Source organism: Euprymna scolopes, chromosome 37 (genome assembly GCF_053919585.1).
Source record: "Euprymna scolopes isolate OS-2025 chromosome 37, ASM5391958v1, whole genome shotgun sequence".
In the NCBI taxonomy this organism is placed as follows: Eukaryota; Metazoa; Mollusca; class Cephalopoda; order Sepiida; family Sepiolidae; genus Euprymna; species Euprymna scolopes.
The window spans coordinates 72358155-72373504 of NC_136518.1; the positions used below are offsets into that span (position 1 = coordinate 72358155).

General features: G+C 34.1%; 1 protein-coding gene and 1 long non-coding RNA gene across 4 annotated transcripts in view; both read right to left on the bottom strand.

Moving 5' to 3' along the window:
• Positions 1 to 15350, bottom strand: part of LOC145261225 (protein retinal degeneration B-like) — a 633753-nt gene that overhangs the window by 463026 nt on the left and 155377 nt on the right. The gene's annotated exons all lie outside the window — the stretch shown is intronic.
• Positions 10399 to 13261, bottom strand: LOC145261224 (uncharacterized). The gene is made up of 2 exons (XR_013864429.1): positions 10798 to 13261; positions 10399 to 10766 (listed from the first exon to the last, which is right to left on the bottom strand). It is a non-coding gene; the product is annotated as an uncharacterized LOC145261224 (long non-coding RNA).

Consider the following 15350-nt stretch of genomic DNA (forward strand, 5'->3'; position numbering starts at 1 on the left):
TATCTGTTCTTCAGATGCTGCACTTCAATTTCTTGTTCTCTGTTAGTGGAGGAGAAATATTTCACGACTGAGACAATTTTTATTTTTGTTCCTTTTCTCCACGTTAAAAAACGACCCTGGTGTCTAACTCTGTCCCGTGGGGAGGCATTGTAAATAGGAATAAAGGTGCAAGATTCAATTTGAAATTTATTTATCTTCAAAGTGCACTTTTATAAATTTTACAAAGTAAGGTATAAAATTTAATTTAAATTCAATCAAAAAATTACCTTGGATTTATTTTATGCAATGTACATTCTGTTGCACTTTAAAAAAAAAATCATTGAAAATTTTATATCTATATCATTAATTGCTAGATGAAAGATAATTTTTTTAAATTGCAACAAAATGTACATTACATAAAATAAATCCAAGGTAATTTCAAATTGAATCTTGTACCTTTATTTTTAAAGCCTATAGTAAAAACATTTTTTTTCAACAATTTTCATGCCTTGGATGAAATGCTTTTCTAACTTTTATCTTATCTTTTTAAGATTATATTTTAAAACTCTCCTATTTCAGTTTGTATTTCTCCTCACATAACAACTCATTTTTGCAACCCCCTCTTTGTATTATTACAGGTTTGAATATTCTGTTTCAATTTGTATTTCTCCTCACAACACAACTCATTTTTTGAAACACCCTCTTTGTAATACAGGTCTGTATAATGAGAAAATCTGAATTGTTTTTAATAAAAACTTTAGAATAACTTTTTTAGATTAAATTTTTTAAAATTTCTTTCAGAATAGAAAATCTTTAAAATTTAATGAGGAAAATATTTCATATAGGTTTCATTAACAAATATTCAGTACATAACGAGAAAAATAGATGAAAATTTCAAAAGGACTGTATGGTTACAGTCAATAGTAGTCCTCGCCAGCAAAAGTCTTTGTTATTGTTATTCTATTATTATTATTATTATTATTTAAAACATTTTGTGTCCTGCTCTTTCGCGCGATGACTAATATCTATACTCGTAGCCAAATTGAATATTGAAATGGTCATATCTTTGATTCTATAGGACGAAACTACATGAAAATTTGTAGGGTTTTTAAGATTATAATACTATTCTATGGTTTAAATTTTATGACAATTGGTAAAAAAGAACCTATATTTTCAAACAAATAATATATGCCCAAATTTACCTACATTATACCTACATATATATATATATATAGTGTCCTGGCAAGCAGCTTCGGTTTTGCTGCTTCGGTTGTCTCCCCTGTGGCATTGCTAGGCCACTAATATCAGTGGTGTATCTGGAGGGAATGGGAGCAGACTCTCACTTCTGGACAGGGTTCAAAAGAGTCGCCAACCTGATAGGTCATGAACCGTCATCTAAGCATCAGTTTCCGTCCCATTGACGAAATGTTGAATCCCTCTGCCTGTTGTACAAGTATTTTAATGGTGAATGCTATGACGAACTACAAGCACTTGTATCCCCTCGACATAAATACTCCCGACAAACCTGACAAGCAACTAAATCCCACCCCTACACAGTAGAGATCCCTAGGTGTAAGAAAGCCTTCTACTCCAACAGTTTCTTCCCCAGAACTGCTAGACTTTGGAACTCCTTTCCGGAATTCTGCTTTTCCAACTGTACTGACATGCAGAAGTTCAAGTGTGATGTGAACAGACATCTTGCTGCTCGTCTCCCTTCATAATGTCTCTGCAACTTATGTCCCCGATAGTAGCCCCTACTTCAAAGTGGTGCTGGGCTTTGTTTTGGAGTGAACTTTGAATTAAAAAACAAACAAAAAACAACCTATTCTATCTATTGTTTTTAAAGTATCACTAAAATTAAATTCATAATAACATCAAAATATGGAGTAAATTTATTTAAAGTACAAAAAACTTTGCATAAATTCTCTAGGTAATATTTAAAAGGTTGCAGTTGATTTGCAATCTTCTAAAAAATGCTTAAAATATTAAACAGAACTTTTTTGTTATGAAAAATACTTTCAACCATCATTAATAATTAAAATGGTGCCCAGAAAATGATGCACCGTAAAATTAGCAACAGAAAATGATGCAACGTAAAATTAGCAACAGAAAATGATGCTACGTAAAATTAGCAACAGAAAATGAGGCAACAGAAAATGAGGCAACGTAAAATTGGCAACAGAAAATTAGCAACAGAAAATTAGCAACAGAAAATGATGCAACAGAAAATGATGCAACAGAAAATTAGCAACAGAAAATGAGGCAACGTAAAATTAGCAACAGAAAATGAGGCAACGTAAAATTAGCAACAGAAAATAAGGCAACGTAAAATTAGCAACAGAAAATGAGGCAACGTAAAATTAGCAACAGAAAATGAGGCACCATAAAATTAGCAACAGAAAATGAGGCACCGTAAAATTAGCAACAGAAAATGATGCAACAGAAAATTAGCAACAGAAAATTAGCAACAGAAAATTAGCAACAGAAAATTACTTAATTTTTGGATTGTAAGAATATTAAAACTATTGGAAAAAAATATTGATTGAAAATAGATTTTACCATTCTCCACAGGGATAAAATTTTAAACAGAGTTCATTTCTCTCTTGTCAAAAAATAAGTGTATGGAAAACTTGTTTCGAAAGTGCAAACAACTTTGGTATAATTTTTGATAACACACCAAACATTTTGCACGCAGATAAAATGTTAACGGTAATTCGATATGTACACATTAACGGTGATACAGTCTAAGTGTGAGAGTCATTCCTTGGATTTTTTTCATCTGAAATGTAAAACAGCTACTGAATTAACTAGTGATACCTTCGACAAACTAGAAAATGAAGAACCGGATATTCAATTATTTCGAGATCAAGGGTATGATAATGCGGCAAGCTTGTCTGGAATCCACGGTGGTGCGAAACAAAAGATCAAAGACATTAATTCGTTGTTCCTATCATTCTTTACATTTTTGTGGAGAAACATTTGTTTGCTAACACTTCATCTTGTGTAAATTTTTTGACTACTGTACAATCATTAATCCTTATCCTCGAGTGACCTCCGGGCCTTTATACGTGATGACTCCTATATAAAAAAAAGTCTTTTTTCGCTGTCAATCCACCAATGGTGGAATACACATGTCTAACAGTGAAGAAACTATCCCTTATCCTCGAGTGGCCTCTTGGTATTGATAAGTGATGACTCCTATGTACAAAAAAATAAATAAATAAATAACTCGCTGGAGTGCACATTTTGACGCTGTTTATACAGAAGTTTAACCAGTTTGTGGAAGCCATTGAAACCCTATGCGGTTTTGAAAAAAAGTGATGAGATAAGAAGCGCTGCACACAATTTGTTACCAGCTATATATAACTTTTCTTTCATTTCTTTCTTGTTTTTCTCAGGTGATGTTTTACAATAAGTCAACTTAGCCTAGAAATACATGCAAGCACCAGTTATTACTCTGAACATGGTTGCTACCAAATTAAGGGCTCTCAAGGTCTTTTTGGAAGAGCAGCATACAAACGTTGTTGACAGTGCCGTCCAGCACTTGCCAAATGTGAAAAACTTGATATTCCTACAGAGAAGAGAATCAGAAGAAAGAGAAGAATGACAAGAGAGGGGCAAGAGATGCTAGATTGTCATTGTAGCAGGAGACTAAGAGAGCAATGTTAGAGTGTTTGGATCGTTACTATATCGAATTAGATACTAGTGAATGATATTTTGTTGACATTTTGTGCCATTCGGTCAGACCATATTATTTGTGTCAAAGACGAAGAAATTCAATTGTCTGTTGCCAATATATAAGGAGCTGTCTGAAGAGGACCTTGGTTTAGAAATTCCACGTTTAAGGAGGCATCTACAAGCAGCTGAAATGAACTTGGAGGAATCAAAGCACTGAATTGTACTGCAGTTCCTTCAGTTTATCATCAAGTGGAACTTTGTTGAGTCATTGCCATATCTTATGCTGACTCTAAGATTCTTCCTGACAATATGTATTTCTGAGCCACCATGTAAATGTTTCTCCAAAAATGAAACTTATAAAAAGGTACCTCCGGTCAACCATGAGACTGCCGGATCTGGCTGTGCAATTCATTGAAAACAAACTTACAAGACAAGCAAATTTTGACGATGTCATCGATCAGTTTGCCACAATGAAAACAAGAAAATATTCAAAGATCGAATGTCATTCTTTTGTGTAATTGCAGTGTTTTGTATTTAGTTCTGAAAATGAACAGCTGCATTTTTAAAATCTTTTGTGTAATTGCAGTGTTTTGTATTTAAAAATTTGAAAATGAACAGCTACATTTTTAAAATCTTTTGATCTGAACGGATTATTTTGTGGCATTGGATGTTGTCTTGGATCGTGCATGTAGACAATAACGTACCGATAATAAAGTAGAGGTAAAGCATGTATGAAAATTTAGTTATATTTAACCATTCAACATAGGGTGGATCGAGGTTATCGGGGTGACATTTGAACGGACCGCTCTGGGTGACGTTTACTCTAATTACGCCATTGATATATATCAGGGCTCTACATTGCAAGTGAAGCAGTCGCATTTGCGAGTGATTTTTCAAAGTAGCGACTAGAAATAATGAAACACTTATCTTTTGGTGATTGTATTTCTTTCACTGAAAATCTTCCCAAAGCTCATTACTGCTTGAAAAATATCTTTTCAACATTTTTTTTAATAAAACGTGCAAAGTCAAATTATTTAAACAATAAAAGGTTCAACAAAATATACTTTTATTTTTAAGAAAGGCTGTTTAAAAACATCTGAGAAAATTCGAATGTTTATATCTTCAAGTATCAACATAAAATTCGTTGTATATTTGCATTACACTTATTAAAAAACAAAAACAAATAAAAAATACAGAAAAATCTTTATGATGTACATACTCGTCACAGAACAAAGATGTCATATTCTAAAAGTCATGTGGGTTTGGCTAGTAACTTTTCTATTTGGCTACTAAACGAAAATATTTAGTTGTCAATGGTCACCTAAAGATAAATTTGTCTGTAGAGCCCTGTATATATATATATATATATATATATATATATATAGTGTGTGTCAAGAGGCGATGAAAAATATCAAATAAAATGCTCAATCACGGATGTGAGAACTGAAAATACACATATTTATTTCCAAACTATATATACATATTTCAAAGGCGTACCAATAGTTTCATTGTTTTTCTCTGTTTACTTCGCGTTGTTTCGCCTTTTCAAAGTCGCTGATGAATTGTGTTGATTCCATTCAGCCTTCAGGTTGATTCAATGCAATGAAACCACTGGTATGCCGTTGAAATATGTATATATACTTCTGAATTCTGAAATAAATATTTGTATATATATATATATATATATATATATATATTAGCGCTGCGACGATTAATCGGAATCAGAAAAATCAGAAGGAATTCGGAAAATTTGTGCCTATTTTCCGATGTCAAAAACGATTTTTTTAATTGTCTTCTTTATTTTAAAGCTAAATCTCCCACTGCTGGTAATAATAAAATAATAAATATTAATTGATTTTAAACCACCAGTAAAACTTAAATTGATAGATTACCTCCTCCAACAAATGTATTTTTATGTTTGAGACAATATATGCACATTTAACATATGCTTTACGGTAATGGGAAAAATAAAAACTCTATATTTAGAGATTTATAAAGAATCGGAATTGGTGATTGTATCAGAATCAGGAATTTAGTAAATAATTAGTAATTGTATTAGAATCAGAAATTATATTGGAATCGTCCCATCACTAATATATATCATTCAAAGGCGGTAGTGTTTGAATATATGGTTAAAGATTAGTTTTACTCATTTAGAACAGCTTTAAAGCTTCACCGATCACTCATTTTGCGACCACATTTCAAATAATTTTTACAGTTCATAGGTCACCTTCTCAGCTACATTTGGAAATAAAAATTTTCAATTTTCGTTCAGTAAAACAAAAGTTATAAAATTACTGGTGTTCAAAAGTTCTCAGAATCTCGAAGGAACGGAGAGACGGTTTTTCTGATTGGCTGTTGGTTACAATAGCAACCAAATATTATGCTATCTAAAATAAGCTGAGAATGGCGGAGATGATTACATTACAAGATATAAAAAAGGAAAATTCCTCCGGATTTGTAGCAAAGTGCTAACATAGGGAAAATGCCGGTACTCATTTCTCAAAGAAAATAATAATAATAATAATAATATAATAATAATAATATATATATAAATATATATAATATAAATATATATAAATACAATAATAATAATATATATGTATGTCTCTTGTATTTTGCCCACCTTGCACAGTTTTCATTCATTGTGCATCCACGTTGTTTACCCTGTCGCCACGATTATGTTGATTCAGCTACTACTGTCGCTAATAATTCACTGCTGTCCCGATCTGTCACTCAGTTGTAATGTTGCTGATAATTCACCGTCGCTGTGCTCAATCATTAACCGATCTTTCGCCTTGACTCGCCAGCAAAAACTGACTGCTGACTATTTATTTACCTAATTACGTCTCATTTGATTCTTTTATTTAGTCAACTAAAATCGTTCGTAATAATTTTTTTTATGGATTGTTGACAATATGTAAGATGTTGACACAAAAAAGAAAATATTATTTCAAAGCAAAGCCTGGAGAAATCATAGACTACATAGAAAAATGCGAGCATGAAAAGTAATATTGTTACGATTAAACTTAGAAAAGTAAAAGAACTAGCTGTTAAAACTGGAAAAAAAGACAAGATATTCTAGTAAAAAATATAATAAATTCATAACTTAAAATATTGCAGCATTAAGAATTGATTATATAATGCTAAATTGAATTTTTTTTTAATTCTTATATAATAGAAAAGTAGTTTGCATGAAGTATTGCTGGTAAATAGATATGGAAGAGTATAAGAGGGCTATAGCAATCCAGGGAACCGTTCCTTTTTTAGAGACATTCTTTGATCCCTTTTCTTTTGAAAAAGAGATGTTATCTCGAAATATTAAGATAAATGGATATATGAAGTTTAATAAAATAAAACAAATAAGACCTTCTTTCGATTGTCCATTTTTGTTCATATGTCACATCAACATAATAGTAGATTCCTTGCATTGTTTATAGCATTCTTATACTCTTCCATACATTATATATATATATATAGATAGATAGATAGATAGATAAAATAGTTATCCATGGATATATGTTTCTAATCTATGATTACAGAATTTGTATATAAAAGTTACCATTAATTTCTCTCCAGTAAAGTAAATGTCAACTATTAATTATTGAAAATACTAACAAAAATGTTGCCACCGGATACATATTTTTGCAAGTATGCATGATGAACAAACATATACCATACTGTATCATAAAAGAGGGAAGTGATGCCTGGGAGGACGGTAGCATAACAAACGAACGTATATACTATACTACACAACCCCTTCCTTGAATTGAGCATTAAAAAAGATAGAAATTGTATAGTTTTTGGTATTATAGAATCAGTTAGTTAAGGATAACTTTGGGAAGTTGAGACTACGCGCTTATGGCAGCAGCAACGACCAATGTATGCAAATACAGAGCCATGTGCGAGGTGACGTCACGGTGGAGAAGTAAAGAAAAAAGACCATAAAAAGAATGTGTGTCCAGACCGATGATCATGTTCAGGACATAGAGAGGAGGGAGATAGATAGGTTACACAGGTTACCTGGGAGTGACAGGAAAAGGCGTGTGCCAGACAGGGCTAGAGTACTATGTATTCAACAAAGCAGAGTCTTGTTAAGCACATTGGAGTACGAGAGAACTTTTGATCTAGAGACAAGGCCTCATTCTGAAAAGTACCTGTAAATAAATGTCTGTTGTTTCAACTAGAAAAAAAGAGTGAGTTTAATTCTTTCCTTGCTTTAGTTTTCTTGCGACTGTCTGCATACTGTAATATTGTTAGCTATATATTTTAGGGTTCACACTTTTATAAAATGCATGCCGTAGTATATACACTCTGATGAACATGGTTTTTCTAATCAAACAACTTGTTAAATCAACAAAGTTTTATTTACATTACAGTAATAATATGACAAACGAGAGTTTGGGTTAGTATGTGGTGGTGTGTGGCAGCGACGGCAAAAGTGTTTTGGATCTTCTCTCTTTTGTCTGACTAACTGCCTTTGTTTTGACTTGACTTATATTTACATCACCCCCACATTCCTTGATCGGAATCTAATTGTTTGCTCATTTTGACCTTCAATTTGAAATACTTTTAGCAATTCCAATCCAGTTAAAATATTTTCTCTCATTGTTTCATGATCTCGATTCTTTGATCGGAATGTAGGGCTGACGTCATCACCAACAATCAGATTTACATCTGGTTTTGCTTGGCTCCGATATTTTCCAACATTGTTCATCACTTATGCAACAATATGTGTGGATCCAGAGTGTGGACATGTAACAACTACGTTACATTTGCACAAGAGACCTAGAAAGAGTTATCAGGCAAAATTCTGCCATATCTGGGCAGGATCTGCTAAAAACAGCCTATCCTGCCTTGACAGAGTACAAAATAGACTTTGTGGTTTAGTGGGGGATGCCCTTTTTCTTCCCTGCAACCTCTCTCCCACAGAAGAGACGTTGTGAGCCTGTCATTGTTTTATCGTTATTTCCATGGCAGGTGCTCGTCTGAACTCCAATCTCTGGTCCCCCCTCGCCAATCTTTTACGAAAAATACCCGTCTAGCTGAATCCACTGTCAAAAACTTTTCCCACTCTTTATCTATGCCTAAATCAAAACGTAGATTCCATGAACAAAGCTTCTTTCTTAGAACTGCACGCCTGTGGAACTCTGTTCCGTCTGCCTGCTTCCCACCTGACTACAACCTGAATGTCTTCAAGTCCAACGTAAACAAATTCCTGATGAACCGCCCCCTTAAGTAGACACTTTATTAAATCTCCACACTAACATACTGTACTTACAATAACCCTTATCCCTGAGTGGCTTCCGGGCCTTAATAAGTGGTGACTACCTTGTAAAAGTAAAAAAAAAAAGAAAAAAGAAAACTTATGTTAGGATGAAAACGGTTGTTAAACGATGATGATGATGACGACTAAAAAAAATGCAACGTGGCTGCAGCCAAGATTGAACTCACTACACAAGTTTGTAGTGTAATTCAAATCTTGTCAGTAGTTGAATACTTGATGCTTCGCTAGGGCTATCAAGGGTATTTTTTATTGTGACACCATCAATAGATGGGTTAATTGCAACAGCTTAAGAGAGGCCCATCTACCCTCGAGAGAAGGATAGACTGTGCCAGTTTTCCAACCTGGTATTTTACCTCATGGTAGATACAGCACCTTGCCTTCCCAAATGATACCCCATCTGGTACTGGCTAGGCTCGACGTTGCTTAACTTTGGTGATCTGGTGAGAACCGGTGTGTCAACGTGATTGTGCTGTATATAGTCAAACTTGGAGGAATACCACACTTTTATCTTTCATCTGTTGTATATTGCTGACATGCTTACAAGTTTTGTTCCATTTCATTAACCTTAGAATGCAGGTCCCACATTATTATTGTACCGCCTTTATTCAAAGAGAAACATACTTGTTTAATTCTCTTGCACTGCAAGAACTCGGACACCAGGGTCGGAAAGTGGGATTGAGAAGTCAGCGCCCCGAGGAAGGGCACTATGACCTGCAAAAAGTGCCTGGGTAGCCTGTCGGCATTCACTGGTAAGAGCGCCTCAGCCAATTAGTAATAAACTTGTTACATGAGAAAGGGACAGACTCCAGTAAGTAAAAGAACAAACTAAATAAGTTTGAAAAGAATATTTGGAAAAGCTTAGAATCGAACCCCGTAAGAAAAGTTTAAAAAAGAATACATATTGAAATCCTAGGAATATAGAACGATTGTCATTGTTCTTGGAAATAACTAAATATTATGTCAGAGTTAGATATGAACAATGCAGTTTAAAAATAATGATTGACAAACAGAAGGGACGTTGTGAGCCTGTCATTGTTTTATCGTTATTTCCATAGGAAGTGCTCGTCTGAGCTCCAATCTCTGATCCCCTCTCGCCAATCTTTCACGAAAAACACCCGTCTAACTGAAACCACTGTTAGTAATTTTCCCCACTCTTTCTCTGTGCCTAAATCAAAACGTAGATTCCATGAACAAAGCTTCTTTCTTAGAAGTGCATGCCTGTGGAACTCTCTTCCATTTGCCGGTTTCCCACCTGTTTACAACTTAGATGTCTTCAAGTCCAACATAAACAAATTCCTGTTGAACCGCTTCCTTAAATAAGACACTTTATCAGATCTCCATTACTAATGATTACTACGATATTATCCCATTGATTACTGTAAACAAAATAACCCTTATCCCTGAGTGGCCTCCGGGCCTTGATAAGTGGTGACTTCCTTGTAAAAAAAAAAAAAAAAAAAAAAAAAATAGGTTAGATTTTGAAAATTTTGAACTCCTCAAAGAGAAGACAAAGCCTGAAAGGGTAAACCTCCTAGAACTGCACAGGACTAAACTCCCACCGCAAAATCAACAGGGACCGGATCATTACAAGAATGCTCTAATCGCTGTTGATTTTGGGGGCCCGTGAATAAAAATCCTTAGTTTTCTTACGATTTCAATTTCTATATCCTAACACTTTCTTGTATTTCTCTTCCTCTCTCCACTCTTTGCTTAACCAAGTTCAAGAAGAAACATACTTATCCAACCATTCCAGTTCATTTAGTTTCAGAAATATATCTGGTTATGGAAATCTACTTTTAAAGCTATTGTATGAGTTTGTGACCTATTTCAGTTCTATTGTATGAGTTTGTGACCTATTTCAGTTCTATTGATTTCCGTTGCAAATGAAAACCTAATAATATTCGAGGAATGTTCCAAAAATAATGCCCCGTTTTTTTTTTTGTTGTTGTTGTTTGCACGAATTGATCAAAGGGATATTGCAAATCGCATTATGATGACTGAACTTATGCATTCATAACCTGAAAGTTCCATCTCTCTGTTACACATATTGACAGTGTAACATCTATCATGGGCGTGCATCAGAAGCAGAGACGCATCATTGAATTTCTGGCAAAAGTACATTTAAAATAGCAGTGACTATGTAGAAAAATACATTCTAGAGAACTAGTTTTTAATGGTACCACTCCCGTCTTTATCGCTCTTCAACTTTTAGAGTTTAAAAATAAAACATATAGGAGGCTTTACTTTTTGGAACGGCCCTCGTATGACAAATCGAGCGTTGGACGCCCATGCACAGCCAATTTTGCATTGCTGGCAAAAGTGTATTGAGAATGGTGGTGACTATGTAGAAAATAAATTCCGGAACACAAAAGGTCGCTCGTTTTAATGGTACAACTCCCGTCTTTGTAGCTCTTTAACTTTTTGAATTAAAAAAAAAAAGAAATAGACTTAACTTTTGGAGCGGTCTTTGCATTATTATCACCTTTGGTAAAACTGATAGTTTCAGAATATAAACCTAACGCAAACCCAACGATTATGGAGGAGGAGGTCTATCTCCACAATATTCAGATTCATACATCAAATTCGGAAAACCATGAAGTTGAAATTTTCTTAAAGTTTCAACCTTGAACAGATAACACATGCGAGTCATCGTTTAACAGTGTTATGATTTCAAATACTGTGTCATTTATGCAAGTTCAACTTCACGAGGAAAGAGAGAGAGAGAGAGAAAGTAAAATGTTATCACCTGCGGTCCGAACAATTTTGTCCATGCGACCTGGAACGATCCTGAACAATTCCGTCAATTTGGACCCGAACATCTCCATTGATTTGACAGGACACGATCCCGAACACCTCCGACACGATCCCCCCAACACGACACGTTACCAGAGCAACGTGAATGGCATTTTGATAGCCTCTGGACGAACTCATTTTTGCCGTAGGTAGGTCCGACTTAGACATTAGCGTACAATTCTTGAGCCGCTGCTGCGCCGCATGCTAGTCACAGCACGCACGTTTAACTTGAACAACTGACTTATTGTATTGTATGATAGGAGAAATAAATAAACATTTTCAGAAAATAAAACCTTTTGTTTCCATTCAATCTAACAACACTTGAGCCGCTATAATTACTATGATCCGTATTTATACCCGTTCAACTAATCTGCACGGTGTACTTTTACTAATCACCGACAAATTGGCAAAGATGCACATTTGAGTGAACAGAACAAACGCGCGTGCGCGCACACACACACACACACACACACACACACATATAAGATTTTTCTTTCTTTTTTTTTTAAGCGATTCTGTGGTATTTTCTTTTCGCTCCCTGAGCGCTTTTTTTTAGACCAATTACCTGCCCTTTATTTACATTTTAGACCCCCCACCCCCTTGGGACGTACTATTTGTATTTGATTATTTTTTATTTATTAAATGTCCATGGATAACTTTTAAACTTTTATGCACGTAAAAAATATTTAATAGATATTTGAATAAAAAACATTCAAATACTTAATAAATAAAATGTATTATATATATATATATATATATATTTTTTTTTTTACACAGTGACCACCACTTATCAAGGCCCGGAAGCCACTCAGGGATAAGGGTTATTGCAAGTACATCACGTTAGTGAGGAGATTTTATGAAGTGTTTAATTAGGGGGGCGGTTCATTAGGAATTTGTTAACATTAGACTTGAAGACATCCAAGTTGTAGTCCGTAGTGGGGGGTGTATTCAAAAGACGACCCAACCCAGCGGTTATTTAGTTATCTACCTTTAATCTTATATCTTTTATATATATGTTTTTATGTGTTCGTTTTTAACAGGGCTATAGCGTTTTCAGAGGGGTTTTTCCGTACCCAAACTATTCCCTGCTAAATATGCGTGCGCATACTACATCATTCTACCTGCCAACCCTCCCTTCCTTCCGCAGGCTATCCACTTCATACAGAGGTTCAATACACTAGATGATTGAGGTTGGGACTAGGGTACCCTGGTGTTGGTGGCTGGTCAGGTATCTTTTCCAGCCAGATGTTCAGTTGCTTTTTTTTAATATGTCTTAATCTCTTAGCGTCGTTTACTAAGGACTATCTTTAAAACAGGGACTTCGAGCAAAGACACCGCCTGTTAACCGGTGCTTTTCTGTTTATTTTCCGTTTGTTTTGCTCTTACCAAGGACGCTGATGAGTTATATTGATTTCATATCAACCACAGCCAGCTGGTTCAATACAATGAAACCGCCGGTTCGTCTTTGGAATATGTATCTCTCTCTCTCTCTCTCTCATATATATATATATATATATATATATATATATATATATATATATATGGATATATAATTTTTTTAAAATAAATATTTGTATTTTCAGCTCTCACATTTGCGATCGAGCACTTTATTTGATTTCTTTTCATCACTTCCTGACACAATATATATATATATATATATATATATATATATATATATATATATATATATATATATATATATAGTATTTAGTTCTCTCCCACAGCAAGAACTTCAACATCAGGGGCAGAAAGTGGTATTGAGAAGTCAGCGCCCCAGAGGAGGGGCACTCTGGCCTGCAAAAAGTGCCTGTCTCCATATTCCCCGGTGAGAGCGCCTCAGGCGATTAGCAATAAACTCTTTCTCAAAGAGAGAAAGCAAAGCCTAAAACTGCACAGAACTTAACTCCCACCACAAAACCAATAGGGACCGGATCATTACAGGAATACTCTAATCTTTACTGATTTTGAGGGCCCAGGATAATGTAACTGTTGAAAAGACCAGAAAAGTGCTAAACTGATTTTAGCATATCTATTTATTTAAATTCAATTGAACTTTTTTCTTTTTTTTCGATTAGTAAAATATTCTTCATAAAATACAGATCGTTTTTTTTTCTTCTTCTTTTGTGTCATGGTGGAGGTGGTAACTCCTAGCACGACCTCAGAGGTTGGAAATTGAGGTTGAAAAAGATTTAAATATCCGAGTGCATTGTTCGTGTGCATGTACGAAAATAAGAAATCCACTGTTTGAGAAGCATTGGCTATTAATAATTGAAAATTTAACGGTTGAAAGACCAGATGAATGCAAAATTGATTTTAATAAACATATCTATTTATTAAAATTAAATGTCATTTATATATATATATATATATATATATATATATATATATATATATATAAAATAAAAATTACAATTAAATTTACTAAAATGATCCAAGATGGTAAAATTAAAGTATATTATAAATATCAAAGAATTAATATTTATAAAGTTATCTCAGCCAGATGTAAAAGCTCGATAAAACCAAATAAGAAATAGAGCTTATAATACGAGCAAACAGTTTAATAAAACATGTTAAAAAACACTTTGAAATGAGTTAAAAACATATTTAATCTGAAAAGGAAACACTAGATAAGTGGATAGTCCTTAATCTGATGAGAAGGAAAGTATTTCTTCGAAACTCCGCGGATTAAGGACTATCATCTTATCTAGTGTTTCCTTTTCAGATTAAATGTTTTTAACTCATTTCAAAGTGTTTTTTAACATGTTTTATTAACTGTTTGCTCGTATATATATATATATATATATATATATATATATATATATATATATATATATATATATATACCGTATATTTTGGCATGTAAGGTGACCGTCAGATGAGACGAGGTACAAAATTGGGGCAAATTTTTATAAATTTATCATATATCGGTTGTATAAGCCGACTGCTCAATCACAAAACCATGTTTGTTTAACCTAGATTAAAGATTGCAACACCCTGTTGTAAACGTTAGGGGTTTCATAGCTGATTGAATCACTGAAACTAGAAATGCTTACAAACATGAATACTTAACAAACGCAGATAGTTCGCAAGTACATAAATACACATTTTTATTACAAATTACAAACATGAAAGTCGTGTAACATCACAATAATTTGGTACTCACTTAGAAGTGGTTAAAATCCTGATTTGTCTCATAGTGGGACAATGTTCTCACTGAGGTAAAACCTTACATTTCTTGTCAAGGCCGAAACATCTCTCTGTGTCTGGGTGTTAACACGGCTTGCCTTTTCGATGCTCAAACTCGTTCTCCTCATGTCTGTGTGTCAAGGGAAGTCACTACCCAGTGTCTATATAAACCGGTGTTCTTTGCCTAAATTCCTCTACAATACTCCCCCCCCCCCCAAAAAAAATACAGAGTACCTGAAAAAAATATGAACATTTATTTTTATTCTATTCACACAAAAACAAGGTTCCTGAAATGGGCGGACTATCTGGTATGTCTACCTGACTACATCTCTTTTTTTTTTTCTCAGGGCAATTTTCTCCAGTGTCATATTTGCTGGCATGGCATTTGGTGGTTTGAATGGCATCCCTCTGCATGTGTGAAAATATA